This window comes from Macaca nemestrina, chromosome 9 (assembly GCF_043159975.1).
Source record: "Macaca nemestrina isolate mMacNem1 chromosome 9, mMacNem.hap1, whole genome shotgun sequence".
Taxonomy (NCBI): domain Eukaryota; kingdom Metazoa; phylum Chordata; class Mammalia; order Primates; family Cercopithecidae; genus Macaca; species Macaca nemestrina.
In genome coordinates this window covers 134,905,301-134,920,676 of record NC_092133.1, presented here as the reverse complement: position 1 = coordinate 134,920,676, position 15,376 = coordinate 134,905,301, and the positions used below count along the sequence as shown (strand labels likewise).

Below are 15,376 nucleotides of genomic sequence, written 5' to 3'. Positions count from 1 at the left end.
ACAGGGATGCCTTTTGAATTAAAATAATCATAATTTTTTTAAAAAAATTGGGCTTCATAAAGAAAGAACTTGCATAAACACAAGCTATTATCATTATGAGTGGGTTGATTTATTACTGAAACCACACCTGCCTCACTATAAACAACCCACCTGCTTGTTTTTGTTAATTTTTAATTTTTTTTGCGCAATACCAGCTTTCACCATGTCCTCTGCACTGCTTAGCCTTGGCTCTGCTGAGTTGTGTAACACATTCTGAGAGATGCCATGCAATGCTCCAGGCAAACTTATAGAAAAACAGGAGTGAGTGATTTTATACGGGATGTGTTTCAGCTGTCCAATTCAAAATAAGTCACGTCCAGGTGCATTCTTTCCTAATTTGTGAACCAAACTGCTTGCACTTTATACATTAACGAATTACTTTTTCAAAAGAAATTAGCTCTATCATGAAGACAATGCTGTCTAACCCTTTGTGGTCTGTTTTTCTCCCTTAAAAAGCAATTGTTGCCATTTTATAGGTGTTAGGTTTAATCTGCATATTTGAATGGAGCTGCAAATGAACTAACGTATGTGAATCAGTAAAAGCAGCGCACTTAATGCTTCCATGAAAATATACATTGTGCATATGTAGGCTCTTTTTGGCATTACCAAATTTGCTAAGAATTTTCTTCTATAAATTAAATTCATTATCAAAAATACTTAGTGAGCCAGCCTTTAAAATTCCCATTAATTTTTTTGAACAACTTTAATTAAAATCTTCTGAATTCCTAGTGTGTTTCTCTTTCAATTTATGAAGAAAATACTTTAGTCTAAACCCACAGGATTACAAGCCTATAACACCATTTATAATCACAGGGCTTGAGATAGCTGTCACAGTTTTAAAGTCATCTCATCTTTAATGCAATGTTTTAAGCTGACAAAAATGGAAATGGTTCCAATCAGGAAAATAATATTTCATAGAAACGATGACTTATTCTTCCCTCCAATAGTGTTAATCAGATTTCATTTATTTTTATAGCATGCCAGGCATTAGTATTACCCTCTAGACACAGCCTCCTTTCTATTTGTCCTTGGATAAGTTATCTGCTGTATTAGGATAACTTTCTTCCTCAAGATAAATGTTTCCTGATAAAACAATATTATTAACCTGTAGCAATTGCAATGTGAAATAAATGCAGTTGTCAAGTCAACTTTGAAGTGGGGGAAGAACAGTGACAGATTTAAAAACCACAGTATTGTTCTCTGCTTTTCTTGAGTTCATTTGTCTTTCCAACTATCGTATATGATTGAATAGTAGAGAAGGCACCTGCAAGTAGAAGCCAATGGCAGAAGATTGATAAGCATCTTTCCGGGACTCTGGTGCTTTGGGGGTGCCAATAACTGCACTCTGAATAATCCTGGTCACTTTACTTCATTAGTCGAGAGAGTTTAAGTCATGGGACTTATGATTTCTTTCTCAACAAGACCGAGTGAATGTGTTTTTGCAGTTCTAACTATTATTTGCAAATTAAATAGTCATATATCTCTAAAGCTTCCTGAGCAACAACCAGAGGTACCCCGTCTCGTTCCCTTTCAGTGTTATCCATGCTACATAGCGTTCATGTCACCCATCTGAATGTCCATCACATCATAACATCATATCATTGTTGAGAGCTAATTACATGCTAATTGCATAAACTCATTGAATTTTCACAACCAACACACAAGGTACATATGGACTGACATCACCTGCATTACACTCATGGTACAGAGACAGCTAGTAAGCAGGGATCAATTCTTTTTTTTTTTTTTTTTTGAGACGGAGTCTTGCTCAGTCGCCCAGGCTGGAGTGCGGTGGCACGATCTCGGCTCACTGCAAGCTCCGCCTCCCGGGTTCAGGCCATTCTCCTGCCTCAGCCTCCCGAGTAGCTGGGACTACAGGCGCCCGCCACCACGTCCGGCTAATTTTTTTTTGTATTTTTAGTAGAGACGGGGTTTCACCGTGTTAGCCAGGATAGTCTCGATCTCCTGACCTCGTGATCCGCCCGTCTCGGCCTCCCAAAGTGCTGGGATTACAGGCGTGAGCCACCACGCCCGGCAGGGATCAATTCTTTAGCTATTGGGCTGCGTTCTACTCTTTTGCCTGTGTCTGCCTTCACCAGTCTGTGAACTCCTGGAGTAGAGGAATTGTGCCTTATATGTTGCTGGCTTTGAATTTTTTCATCCCTGGTTTTTTTGCACAGTGACCAGTGAATGCAAGGTGTACAGTGAAAGTTAGCTGAACTGATGGAAAGATGGGCTATCAGAATTGTGCCTAGTTTTCACTTTTGAGAAAGCCATTCAGTGGCCAGTCTCTTTAGAAAGCAGCTCTTACATAAAACAAGTGCAACTCTCTGGGTGTGTGGGAGCAGGAATGGGACCTGGAGCATGACGGAGCGATGCTCCCACTAGATGAGGAAGCTCTTTCTTTTTTTAGCCAAAAAAAAAAAAAAAAAAAAAAAAAGTAGATGGATACCATGTCAGCAATGCCCTACTTATATAAGTATTCTCAACTTGATTAAGAAAGCGATGACTTCAAAGAAGCAAAAGGGTGGAGTTGAAAAAGACAAAAGCCAAGAGGAAAAGCCAAGTTTGTGCAGGCGTAAGCAAACTAGCATCGTGATCTGTGAACACATTGCACAACCTGAAAACATGTCAGTAAATTAAAGTCCTTTTATATTAATTGGATGAAGCATAGATTATGCAAAGGTAGAACAGCAGTGTTCCTGGGCCTGTCTTATTTCATAGTACTGTACTTTTTGGGCCATTTTAATATAACAAATGGAATATCAATAACTCCATAGTTATCAGAAAGGACTCCAATATACTAAGTAAATAAATGTATTCAATAAAATTACTCCAGAAATCCACACTAAGATCAAATAACATAACTTTCTACAACACAAAAAATGTTTATGTGACCTAAGATGAAGATGGTCAGATTGATGTATGAGAGCTTTTAAAAATAATTCTGACCTTGCCTTACAGCGCTCATAAACTAGACCCTTCAATGGTCTGATCCATGGACATCCTACTATGTGACCCACCTAAAGAAAATGGCCCCAGAAGGAAGTTTGGTCAGTGTCACAGGCCTCACTTTTCAGAACTTTATTCTAACCTGTTTCTTTCTCTTCCATGATCCCTTTCTCCGTTTTGAAGCGAGAAAGCCTGAGTTAGACATGTCATCATTTTAACATTGACAAGAATATTAAATGTGAGTGAAGGACTGTATCCGTTCTGAAACTCCACACACATTTTCCCTATTGTGTTGTATTTTATTTATTGTGTGTTAACATCGACATTATTGGGTAGACAGATATAGATATAAATGTACACAGATAACCTCCAAGTAAAAGAAAAAGACAATGAAGTTACTTGGGAGGCTCAAGTGAGAGGATTTCTTGAGGCCAAGATTTCAAGACAAGCCTTGGCAACAGAGTGAGACTGTGTCTTTAAAAACTGAAATAAAATAAAATAGCCGGGTTTGGTGGCAGCATATCCTTGTAGTCCTAGCCTAATTAGGAGGCTGAGGTGCACATTATTCAGGTCAAACTTCCCTGTTTTAAATGATTGTGAATATAAATTTAGCCATTTCTTGCACTGACATGTCCCTTCAAGTGGGAAACCATGGTGAGAGCCTGATTCCCTTCTGTGTCATGTTTTCCAAGCTAAGAAATGTGTGAGGTCTGTTACTGATGAAGTCACCAAAACACAGAGAGTGTTAAAATTCTCAAACGTTTGAGCTGGTACTCAGTTTTCTTAGTATCCTCATAGCTCTCAAAACTGTCTAATTTTTTTGCATAAGAAATGTGTGTGTGTTTTTCCCCCATGTTTATCTTCTGTTTGTGGGTTGTGTTTGATTTTTTGTGTAAATTTTTACAATGAGATAAGCACAGGGAAAAGAGGTTCTGGTATTACTCGATAAATGATGTACCTACCGTTAAACGGTTTTCAGAAGATAGTATCCAAACTTTTTACGATTTTGTACATTCTACCAAATGGTAGAATGATTTTAACCTAGTTCTTTGTAATATGGCTGCTCCAAAGTAAGTGCCCAGTAATTATTTACTAATTTTCCCTTGGAGGCACCTCCCGAAATATTTGTGTGATACCAGGTTTTTAAATATCGAACTCTCAAATACAAAAAATAAAAGAGAATGTATTTTTAACACAGTCTTTTTGTGTGAATGTATGTATTTGCGTTCAGTCTAGACTCACTTGACGCAAGAAAACAATGTCATTGCCTGATATTTGCTACTGAAATTTACTTCCTTCAGTTTCCCTTTGTTTTCTATATGTATGGGAAAACTTGTTTCGAGCCATTTATTATTATTCAATGTGCACAGCTTTTGAGCTCTCAGCTTTTCAATAGGCTTGGAATTGAATTCAAAATTAAGAGAATATGTTTTCACACCTTATTTTCAAAACGTAAGTACTGCATTAAGACATCAAATTGGATTAAACATTGTAATATTATTACTCCTAAATGATATAATTTTATGTTATGTTGAACTAGGTGATAGTTCATAGATGGATAGATAGATAGACAGACAGATAGATAGATAGATAGATAGATAGATAGATAGATAGATAGATATACACACACACATATATCCCTCTATAGCTCAGTGAAAACTTTAAGGAGATATATTTGAGGCCTGAAAATTATAATAATAATGAAAAATATGCCAAATGATCCAAATAAATTGGTTAAAAATTATTGGATCAGAGAAATATATAGTATAGAAATAAAAAACTTGCAAATCAACTGGAAGAAACATCTTCTAGAGCTTTGACTTTGGTGGTTTGCTTTTTTTTTTTTTTTTTTTTTTTGAGATGGAGTCTTGCACTGTCACCCAGGCTGGAGTCCAATGGCATAATCTCAGCTCACTGCAACCTCGACCTCCTGGGTTCAAGTGATTCTCCTGTCTCAGCTTCCCTAGTAGTTGGGTTTACAGGTGCCCACCACCATGCCCAGCTAATTTTTTGTATTTTTAGTAGAGACGAGGGTTCACTCTGTTGGCCAGGCTGGTCTTGAACTCCTGACCTTGCGATCTGCTCACCTTGGCCTCCCAAAGTGCTAAGATTACAGGCGGGAACCACTGCGCCTGACTGGTTTGGTTTGCTTTAATGAATGACTATTTGGCACACAGTTTTCTTCTGGTAAATTTTCTTTGATTTTCTCCTGAAACCACTTTGAATATCGGTCCAGGCTCTACTAAATCCACCAAAATAAATAAGAACATGTAAGGATATTAGCGCCCAAATAGATTTTGCTTTCTTGAAAGTAAGAAGCCAATACACTTAGAAAACTCTTGATATACCTAGGAATGACTTAATTTTATGTTAATCCCTGGAATTGGATGGCTCAGCTAAAATTGGATTATTTCCAAATTAATAGGAGGCTGGCTGAGTTGACATGGCTATTTTGATTTTTTATTTTATAAGTTGAATTCTTTCTTTTCTCATCCTCTCTCTCCTTTACTGGGCTTTCAAATAATGTTAGCATTTGCCCATCAATGCAGGGTATACCATAGATCCAATTATTTTCATTTTATTCATACATACTCCACTTAACCCCCACCAATACATCCTCCCACTGGAGCAAGCAAAAGGTAGTTTATTGGCAACACAGAGGAACACACTCTGGACCAATTCTCTCTTTTATATGTTACAGCATAAGGTCACTGGAGCTAACCATCTTCCCAAGAAGGACATCTTTCTGAGGGTATCAAGGAAGTGTGCTCGTCAGGATTTCACGCTTCCTGTCACTCTTCACATCTTTGTTCTCCTATACTGCTGAAGCAGGTACAGTTTTTCATCCAGGAGCTCATCAACAGCTTATTCCTTTTAATCAAACAATGAAAGAAGAAAAGATAAATGAGTGAAGAAGCTAGCATTTCTCTATGCAGGTTGGGGCAAACTATAACGTTTCCTCTTTCTTTTTTAAAAATAATATATTTATAATTTTATTATATATATTATATAGATTATCTCTCTCTATATATGTATGTATGAAAAATATGCCAAATGATCCATATAATTGCTTAAAAATTGTCCTTGGTTCAGAGCAATATGTAGTATAGAAATAAAGAACTTGCGAATCAACTAGAATAATCATCTTCTAGATTATATATATAATCTATATATAATATTATATATATATTAAATGTGTATATCTAATCTACATATAATCTCACTGTATATAATCTATCTATATGTGTGTGTTGTGTGTGTGTGTGTGTGTATATATATATATATATATATATATAGAGAGAGAGAGAGAGAGAGAGAGACTGGGTCTTGCTCTGTTGCCCAGGTTGGAGTGCAGTGGCATAATCATGGTTCACTGCAGCCTCAACTTCTCAGGCTCAAGCAATCTTCCCACATCAGCCTCCCAAGTAGCTGAGACTACAGTTGCATGCCACCATTCCTAGTTAATTTATTATTATTATTATTATTATTATCATCTGTAGAGACAGCATCTCACCATGTTTCCCAGACTGGTCTCGAACTCCTGGGCTCAAGTGATCTGCCCCTTTCGGCCTCCCAAAGTCCTGGGATAATAGGCAAGAACCACTGTGCCCGGCCTATATAATTGTTTGAAACTGCTAAGAAATCTTTCCACCCACAGGTTGTCAGATGAGGTAGAAGCCCTATCTCCTCAGTGAATATTCTTTAGGATGTTTAGTATGCTCTGTTTGATTCGTTGCTCTTTCACTCTTGCTCTGGGCCAAGGTTGCCTTCTGGTGGCTTTCAGGGGTTCCTCCTTTTCATATAAGCAGAATTTGAATTGGGCTCCTAGGTTTAACTGGGCGGGCATTACTCACAAACATATCGGTTTTCAAAGTAGCCACATCCAGGACTCATAAAAGCATCCTGATCACTTCACTAAATAAGTGAGCTTCTATAACCAGAATATCTCATGTCTTTTATTTTTTTCTTTTCTCTCTCTCTTCTTTATTCTATTTTCTATTCTATTTGAATAATGACATGCAGATAGGATGCCATTATTCTGGGATATTTTTCACATTATATGTGTAGGAATTTAAATGTATACTTGCAGGATAGAGTATGTAAATCATTCAATCTCTCTGTTATAAAAATAATGCAGAAAGTCTTCAGTGATTAGCTGTCTCACAACTACTATTGTTGGGTCTTCTGAAGTATGAATTTTATGTGTGAATTCCAAATCTACGTGCTCCTCTTTTGGATCAAATCACCACCAAAACAAAAACAATAACAACACAAAAGTCTTTATTGTGGCATCTGTCTTTCGTAGTTCTCATTATAACCTTGACTTCCTCTCCTTAACTTTTTTAATGACAAAATGTGCAGTAGTCAAACACAAATGAAATAAGCTGTGTTGACCTCAGATAAGATTGAATTGGGTCACTTCCACTAAATAAAGTGAAGTTCAATTTTGCACTATGCAAAAAGCAACCTATTGAAGTTACTTATTTCTGAGAATCCCTCCCAAATTTCCAATCTGACACCTCATTGCTTCTCACATTTGTCTACTGAACATGGTGACGTGAATTTTCTACTGGTAGTATTAGCTGTATTGTGAAGTCATATTTCAGTATTTTCACTTTTAAATATATGTATTTTGTGAGCAGTGAAATGGCGATAGAAGAGAGTTGACTGTGATTAAGCTAAAATATGTAAATGAGCATTTCCCGGTGTGTTTTATTGGGTGGGGGTAGGGGGTGAAGGCAAAATCTACTTTAAATGATCGAAGGTTCCTCTCAAGAATAAAAACAAAGTACAGTACAGTGAAACTCCCAAATACTATTTTCCAAGGTACCTTTGTCTGTAGTGAAACACAAAGTGACTCATTTGAACGGGGTCTATGTCTTGGCATATCACATGAAAGCCAGGCCAACACAACAATTTCCCCCAGAAACAGTGTTCTTTATTAATGCCACCAGGCAGTAGACAAGCTGTCACCAACAGAGTCATTATAATGCCCGAGACAGAGTATCCCGATAACTCTGCTTTATTCTGCAGGAGTCGCTCCGTGCCACTGCATGACTGAGCGTCTCCCTCACGTTTAGAAAAGAGTCAGTTCATGTTACCACTGTAAACTCAATCCCTGAACATATCGCCTCACACCAACAGGACAAAATGCAAATGAGAACACTTTGCACTTTATAAAGAATGTTCCTGGAAAGATGGTCAAAGTGGTTTATAAACTAGAACTACCTTTTCTGAGAGTAAACAAAGGCACGGAGTGGTTAGATAACAGTGTCAATGGGATAACTTATTGGAAGACAAAGTAGGAAAAAAAAAGCTTTGAAGTGTATTATGACCAACAGGTATTATCTTTACGCAAGCATTCTGAAAACTATCATGAAAAACATGTGAAAACCTGATTTCTAGTTCAGCAGAGAAGGTGTCGTTTTCTCCAAAATGACAGGGTGATTCACTGATGAAAAGTGTTCAAATGTTAAACGTCAGTCTCTGGGTGGTCCATGAGTCCAGTCTTTCATTTCTATCAATGTATACACAAGTGGGAATCTGACTTATTAATAATAGTAACCTGATATTGAGAGGTAATACATTTGGTTTTTCTCAAACCAGAGCCAGTCTTCTCAGGAATTTACCTGTCAGTAGAATGGTGATTCTATAACCTGCTTCACCTTTCCATCAGTTGCATAGAAATGTTCTCCAAGAAATTATTCTTCCTTCAGTAAGCCCAGACCTGATGCAATATGGAGCAAAATTGACTAATGACAACATTTGAAGATCAACAACAGAGTTGTTTAGGAATAGTAATCCCATGTTTCTGTCATCCTAGGGCTTAGTGGTTAATTTATTTAAATGACTATATTGAAAAGTTAAAAAAAAACAAAACAAAACTCAGCTTGGTAGACATGTTAGAAAGGGGAGCCTCTCCAGACTTTTAAGGGACGGGAAAAGTAGTTAAGAAGCTACTTTGCTAGCCCCTGAATGGGATGGTCAAGAATTCTACTCTCAAAGGCTAGTCAATCTGTTTTCTGTTTTATATCACGTGCTACCCTTGGTTAGTGACAGACTCTTTTTTTCTTGCTTTTCCCTGTTAAATTGTCACCCATGTAATTACTCATCAACAGGAATTATTTTCCTCTGGTCTCCAATTTTAATCCTGAGAAGCTTTTCTTATTTGTGCTTTTATATTTTTTACAAGACATTTTTAATTTTTAAAAAAATTTTAATTTTTTAAAATGTTGTTCTTATACTTTTCAAGTTGCAATACTGCAAAATAAAATGTTCCAGGATAGACCTAATACCATAAAAATCCTAGAGGAAAACCTAGGTAGTACCATTCAGGACATAGGCATGGGCAAAGACTTCATGTCTAAAACACCAAAAGCAACAGCAGCAAAAGCCAAAATTGACAAATGGGATCTAATTAAACTAAAGAGCTTCTGCACAGCAAAAGAAACTACCATCAGAGTGAACAGGCAACCTACAGAATGGGAGAAAATTTTTGCAATCTACACATCTGACAAAGGGCTAATATCCAGAACCTACAAAGAACTCAAACAAATTTACAAGAAAAAAACAAACAACCCCATCAAAAAGTGGGCAAAGGATATGAACAGACATTTCTCAAAAGAAGACATTCATACAGCCAACAGACACATGAAAAAGTGCTCATCATCACTGGCCATCAGAGAAATGCAAATCAAAACCACAATGAGATACCATCTCACACCAGTTAGAATGGCGATCATTCAAAAGTCAGGAAACAACAGGTGCTGGAGAGGATGTGGAGAAATAGGAACACTTTTACACTGTTGGTGGGATTGTAAACTAGTTCAACCATTATGGAAAACAGTATGGCGATTCCTCAAGGATCTAGAACTAGATGTACCATATGACCCAGCCATCCCATTACTGGGTATATACCCAAAGGATTATAAATTATGCTGCTATAAAGACACATGCACACGTATGTTTATTGCGGCACTATTCACAATAGCAAAGACTTGGAATCAACCCAAATGTCCATCAGTGACAGATTGGATTAAGAAAATGTGGCACATATACACCATGGAATACTATGCAGCCATCAAAAAGGATGAGTTTGTGTCCTTTGTAGGGACATGGATGCAGCTGGAAACCATCATTCTTAGCAAACTATCACAAGAACAGAAAACCAAACACCGCATGTTCTCACTCATAGGTGGGAACTGAACAATGAGATCACTTGGACTCAGGAAGGGGAACATCACACACCGGGGCCTATCATGGGGAGGGGGGAGGGGGGAGGGATTGCATTGGGAGTTATACCTGATGTAAATGACGAGTTGATGGGTGCAGCACACCAACATGGCACAAGTATACATATGTAACAAACCTGCACGTTATGCACATGTACCCTACAACTTAAAGTATAATAATAATAAATAAATTTTAAAAAAATGTCCCAGGAAAATTATAATCCGGGTAATCAGATTCACATAACAAATATATTTGCTTTTCCATTCAGTGGCTTTTCCCAAATGGAAACACACTTACCATACTTGATCTGCAGTCTTTTGACATTCTCCTTTGCCTTGGTAGTACAGGGCAGGTAATTCTGTCTTAGAAGAAAGAATGCGAAAGAAGCAATTGCTTTAAGTGAGTAACAATCTTAGTTCCTCAAAGTCCAGGATGCCAGGTCAATAGCTCTATGAGGAGGGTGGCAGGGAAGCTCTTCTTTGAAAACTTCTTTGAAATTGCTGGAGTTATACATCTCTATACTGTGAAAGAAAAAGAGAAAATGAGAGGTGGACAGAGAGAGAGAGAAAGAGAGAGAGTGTCATTACAGTTTGAACTAGTGCATACACGTACACATTAGGGTCACTAGAAAAGGCTTATACGAGCCACTCTTCTTAACAAAGTCATTAGGAATAGGTATCTTTTATAAATAATAATGGATAATAATTATTTATATTATAGGTCCAATGGAGAAGATAGGACCCAGGTTAGACATTTTTGACACAAAGAGTTGCAATCCTCTCAGGATAGATACTTTGAGGGTGAGCCCAGCCTCTCTATAATAAACATGTTATTTTTTAGTTTTCTTATTAATCTTTCCCAATGCTTCAAAGAAAAAATATTGGAAGGATGTTTGTTCTTGTGGGATATTAAATGAAAAAATAAGAATAAAAAGATAAAAGACATTTTCAACTCCAACTCTTGGGGAGTAAATTAACTAGACAGTGTCATACAATGATAACTACTGCATTCACATTTTGTGAAATGTATAGAATATGTTGACCATCTAGCATCATAAACGAAATGACTATAAATAAAAAAGATCACCTTCAATAAAAGCTTTAGGCAAGGGAGTGCTCAGGTTTGATTAACCATTTTCCACCAAAAGCAATCTCTTCTCAGTTGAAGATATGGACAACATTAATTGGGTAAACCCTTGTTGTAACTTTGCTATATATATATTTTATAGTATATAAAATATATATACGCTATGTATTTGTGAAGCGCTAATCCACAATTTTAATTTGAGCAAAAGCAGTATCATTAACTAACAATAGTCACATATTTCCAGAATCATAACAACACTGTTACTTGTCACATCCATGAAACTCTCTACATTTAATGCCATCTAATTCCTGTAACAACAAACCAGGTAAAAATACTTTCTCATATTTTATAAATGATCAGAAAACAAAGGCTCTGGGATGCTAAGTAATATTTGCAATTAAAAAGCTTAGATTGGTCTCATTATGCTAAATTATCATTGTCTTTTATTCATTTATTTTTTGTTTCTTTTATCTAGATGTGTTTAGGAATATCTCTTAATTTTTAATTATTAGACTGAAACCTGATTAAAATAAAACTAAACAGTTGCAGGATAAAACTATGACCTTAAGTACACTAGTGGGCTGGAGGCTAAGAGAGAGCTAAGGGTATGAGAACCAAGTTCAGGAATACACCAATGTAAAGCTACATGCATAGTCATGGTACAAAATTTCTTGAGTTGCATGGTGACATTTTCAGGGAAATAATTCACTTGCGTCACTAGCTCCAGAATTTCATGTGTAAAAAGTGGATAGCTGAGAATTCTTAGAATGCTTGAAAACTATTAAGACTCAAAATAAAACAATTCTACCTCCATTACACCTGTTTGACTGACATTTGGGAGTCAGCCACTCCCAACATTTAAAACATATGATTCTTTTAGGAAGCTTTTTTCAACATTTTTCAAATGTACTACTTTTTGTCAATAAAATTTTGAAATCACATTTCCTTGTATACCTAATAATATACTGTTTCTTCCAGGCATAATTGAAAGCCTTTTTTTAATTAAAAATGGAAAATATCTTCTTTTACTTACTCGTATTTCAGTACCATGGTAATGTCTAACAGTGCATTCGTATATTGAAAAGTGCTGCATTTGGATTTACATGGCTTTAGGCTTCAGGTTAATCATCACATCCTCTTTACATCTAAAAATAGCTCATGTCTTTCCAAATGGGTACCAAACCCTCTGATTTCTTAGAATTTGTTTTTCCCCCTACTTACATTTGAAGCCACCCACCCGTTTTTTTCTGTCTTTTCATGGCTAAAAAGTAGTATTCTGCAGAAATTTTCATTCACCTTCCCTAGGAACCAACGTTCCATTACTCCCATTACAGAATGTCTTTGATGTGCACATGGGTGAGAAAAAGCAAAAGAACCAAAGTCAGAGGAGGTTTGAATGTGTGGGGTATGACATTAATTTGCACTTTGAATAATCATCTCAGGATATGTCTACAGGATGTCAGCATATCTGCTTCAAAAGTGGGGAAAAAACCCTGAAGTCAATCAACTCATTGGTCTACCCAGTTTAAAACAACTGATTTGAATTTTAAAAGTAAGTTTATTATTGCTCTGTATTATATAGAGACAAATCTGTATGAATATGGTTATATAACCTTCTCATAGCTCTTAATATGTACACATTTAAACAAAGTACTTATAATAAAAATCAGGGAACTTTAAAAGTATTACTATATTTATTTTTATTTCTTAGTATATATTTAGCTTTCCTAAACGAGTTTAGTTTTAATGATATTCCTATTTCAATAACTTTTGAAATGAAAGAAAGTGTTGTTCGTTTAACATTTATTTCAGATTAAACGTTGTAATAATTTTGGTCACCTACACTTAGAGTTGAAAAATTTACATCAGCATTTTCAAAACCTTCAGAAAGTAGAAGAAAATAACTTTTAGAAAATGTCCAGTTTTCTTCTAGTATTAATGCAAAAGAAAGTTATGGCGTTAATTGTAAGCATATAGTGCATTCAGAGTTTTACTTTTAATCTTTTGATTTAGATAAAATAAGGCCAAAATATATCTATTACAGTGTCTCCTTATCTTTATGTTGCTTAGGACATTTTTCTACCACTGCATCTTGGGCACAATTTATTTGATAGCCTAATGAGGGCTTTTTCTGTTCTATCCTGTCCACTGGGTAAGAATGAGAAAGAAAATCTGTTGAGTTGAATTGTGTGGCCCAAAATTCATATGTTGAAGCCCTAACCTCCAGTGCCTCAGTCTGTGGTCTTATTTGGAAATAGGGTCATTGAAGAGGTAATTAGTTAGTATGGGGTCATACTTCATGGATGAGGGTGGGACCCTAATCCAGTATGACAGGTGTCCTTATTAAAGGAAGCAATTTGAACACAGAGACAAACTCCCACAGGAAGAACAACATGTGAAGGTAAGTGAGGAATTGGAGCAATGATTCTATAAGCCAAGGAACACCAAAAATGGCCAGGATGTGACCAGAGAGAGGCATGAAACAGATTCCCCCAGCTCACAGCTTCAGAGGCAACCAACCCCACTGACACCTTGATCTTCAACTTGTAGCCTCCAGAACCGTGAGACATTTCTTTTCTTTAAGTGTCCCTGTCTGTGGTACTTTGTGATGGCAGCCCTAGCAATCTACAAAATCTAATATAAATTCCAACCTGAGGAGGCTCATTTCCTTTCCTTTGAGAAAGAAAACAATATTTTAGGTATCCTATGTGATTACTGTCCGCCCTTTCCTTACATATCTTCATATATAGAAACATATAGAGAGAGCCCATATGACAGACTAGTACATTATATAGAGACTTTGTTCATGCCCCAGAGATTCTCATTAAAAAGAAACTGGATCATCCATAACGACACATCATGGTTTTGCAAATCTGTTCTAGACTTTATGGTCCAAGGAGTGTAATTTAGTCCCAATCAACTCTGCACTAATGGCAATGCCATCCATTTTTCTACATAAGAAGGGAGCCTCAGTTTCCTCATGCAAAAAAAAAGAATAAATTGCATTAAAATTATTTACTTTATTGTACACATTTTTACTTTATGTAAAAATCATTTTGAAATGAAAGTTATATCACTAAATATTTGACTTAATACAGATTTGGATCTTCAGTATTATTACTATCAAAGATTTTTTTGCTTTCACTAAATTGTACATGTACATATATTTAATAAGAAATTTGAAAAATGTATCTTCTGAACTAATATCTAATTAATCTCTCTTTATAGCCTCTTTAAAGGGTAAGAGCTTGTTAAATGAATGAAGAAGGAACAAGAATCAGTTCAAAGTTGGAAAGAATAAAACTGTGTGTGTGTGTGTGTGTGTACGCGCACACGCGCACGTGTGTATGCGTGTGTGTAGTTGATTGGCTGGTTTGAGAAGGTCTTTATTTTTCCTTCATTTATGTATAAATAAATGTTTTATGTTGAGGTAATCATAGATCCACATGGATGTGTAAGAACTACAAGAGAGTGATCTCATATGCTTATGCCCAGGTTTCCCCAATGGTAACATCTTGTAAAAGCATAATACAATATTATAACCAGGACATTGACATTGATACAGTCAAGATTCAGAGCATTTTCATCACAGCAAGGATTCCTCATGTTTCTCTTTTATCGTTACACCCACTTCCTTCCTGCATGGATTCCCACCTTAACCCCCTGGCAACCACTAGTCTATTCTCCATTTCTGTCATTTTCTCATTTCAAGGATGTTATATAAAGGGAATCATACCGTATGTAATCTTTGGAAACTGACTTTATTTTCAGTCGGCATAGTTCTTTGGTGATACATCCAGGTTGTCGAATGCATCGACAGTTTGTTCCTTGTTATTGGGAGTAGTAATCCATAGTAAGTTGTACTGTGTTTTGTTTAACCATGTATTCATGGAGAGATATCTGATTATTTCCAGGTTTTGGTTATTATAAGTAGATGTGCCACAATGTTCAAGTTTGTCTCATTTCCCTGGAATAAATGCGAAAGAGAACAATTGCTAGGTCATATGTAAGTACAGTTGAATATTTAACTGTTTAAAAAACTGCCAAGCTGTTTACTATTAGAGAA

At 36.2% G+C, this 15,376-nt stretch overlaps 1 long non-coding RNA gene across 8 annotated transcripts in view; it reads right to left on the bottom strand.

Moving 5' to 3' along the window:
• Nucleotides 1-4,573: 4,573 nt before the first annotated feature.
• LOC105494337 (uncharacterized) overlaps nucleotides 4,574-15,376 on the bottom strand; it is a 37,091-nt gene continuing 26,288 nt past the window's right edge. For 6 of the 8 annotated variants that reach the window (XR_011608290.1, XR_011608289.1, XR_011608286.1 and 3 more), the window contains 4 exons: nucleotides 15,047-15,277; nucleotides 10,522-10,745; nucleotides 8,622-8,719; nucleotides 5,554-5,862 (listed from right to left, as the gene is read on the bottom strand). This is a non-coding gene — a long non-coding RNA (uncharacterized lncRNA). Of the gene's footprint in view, nucleotides 5,231-5,553; nucleotides 5,863-8,621; nucleotides 8,720-10,521; nucleotides 10,746-15,046; nucleotides 15,278-15,376 lie in introns of those variants that run through there. The other 2 variants (XR_011608292.1, XR_011608287.1) reach the window with 2 other exon arrangements.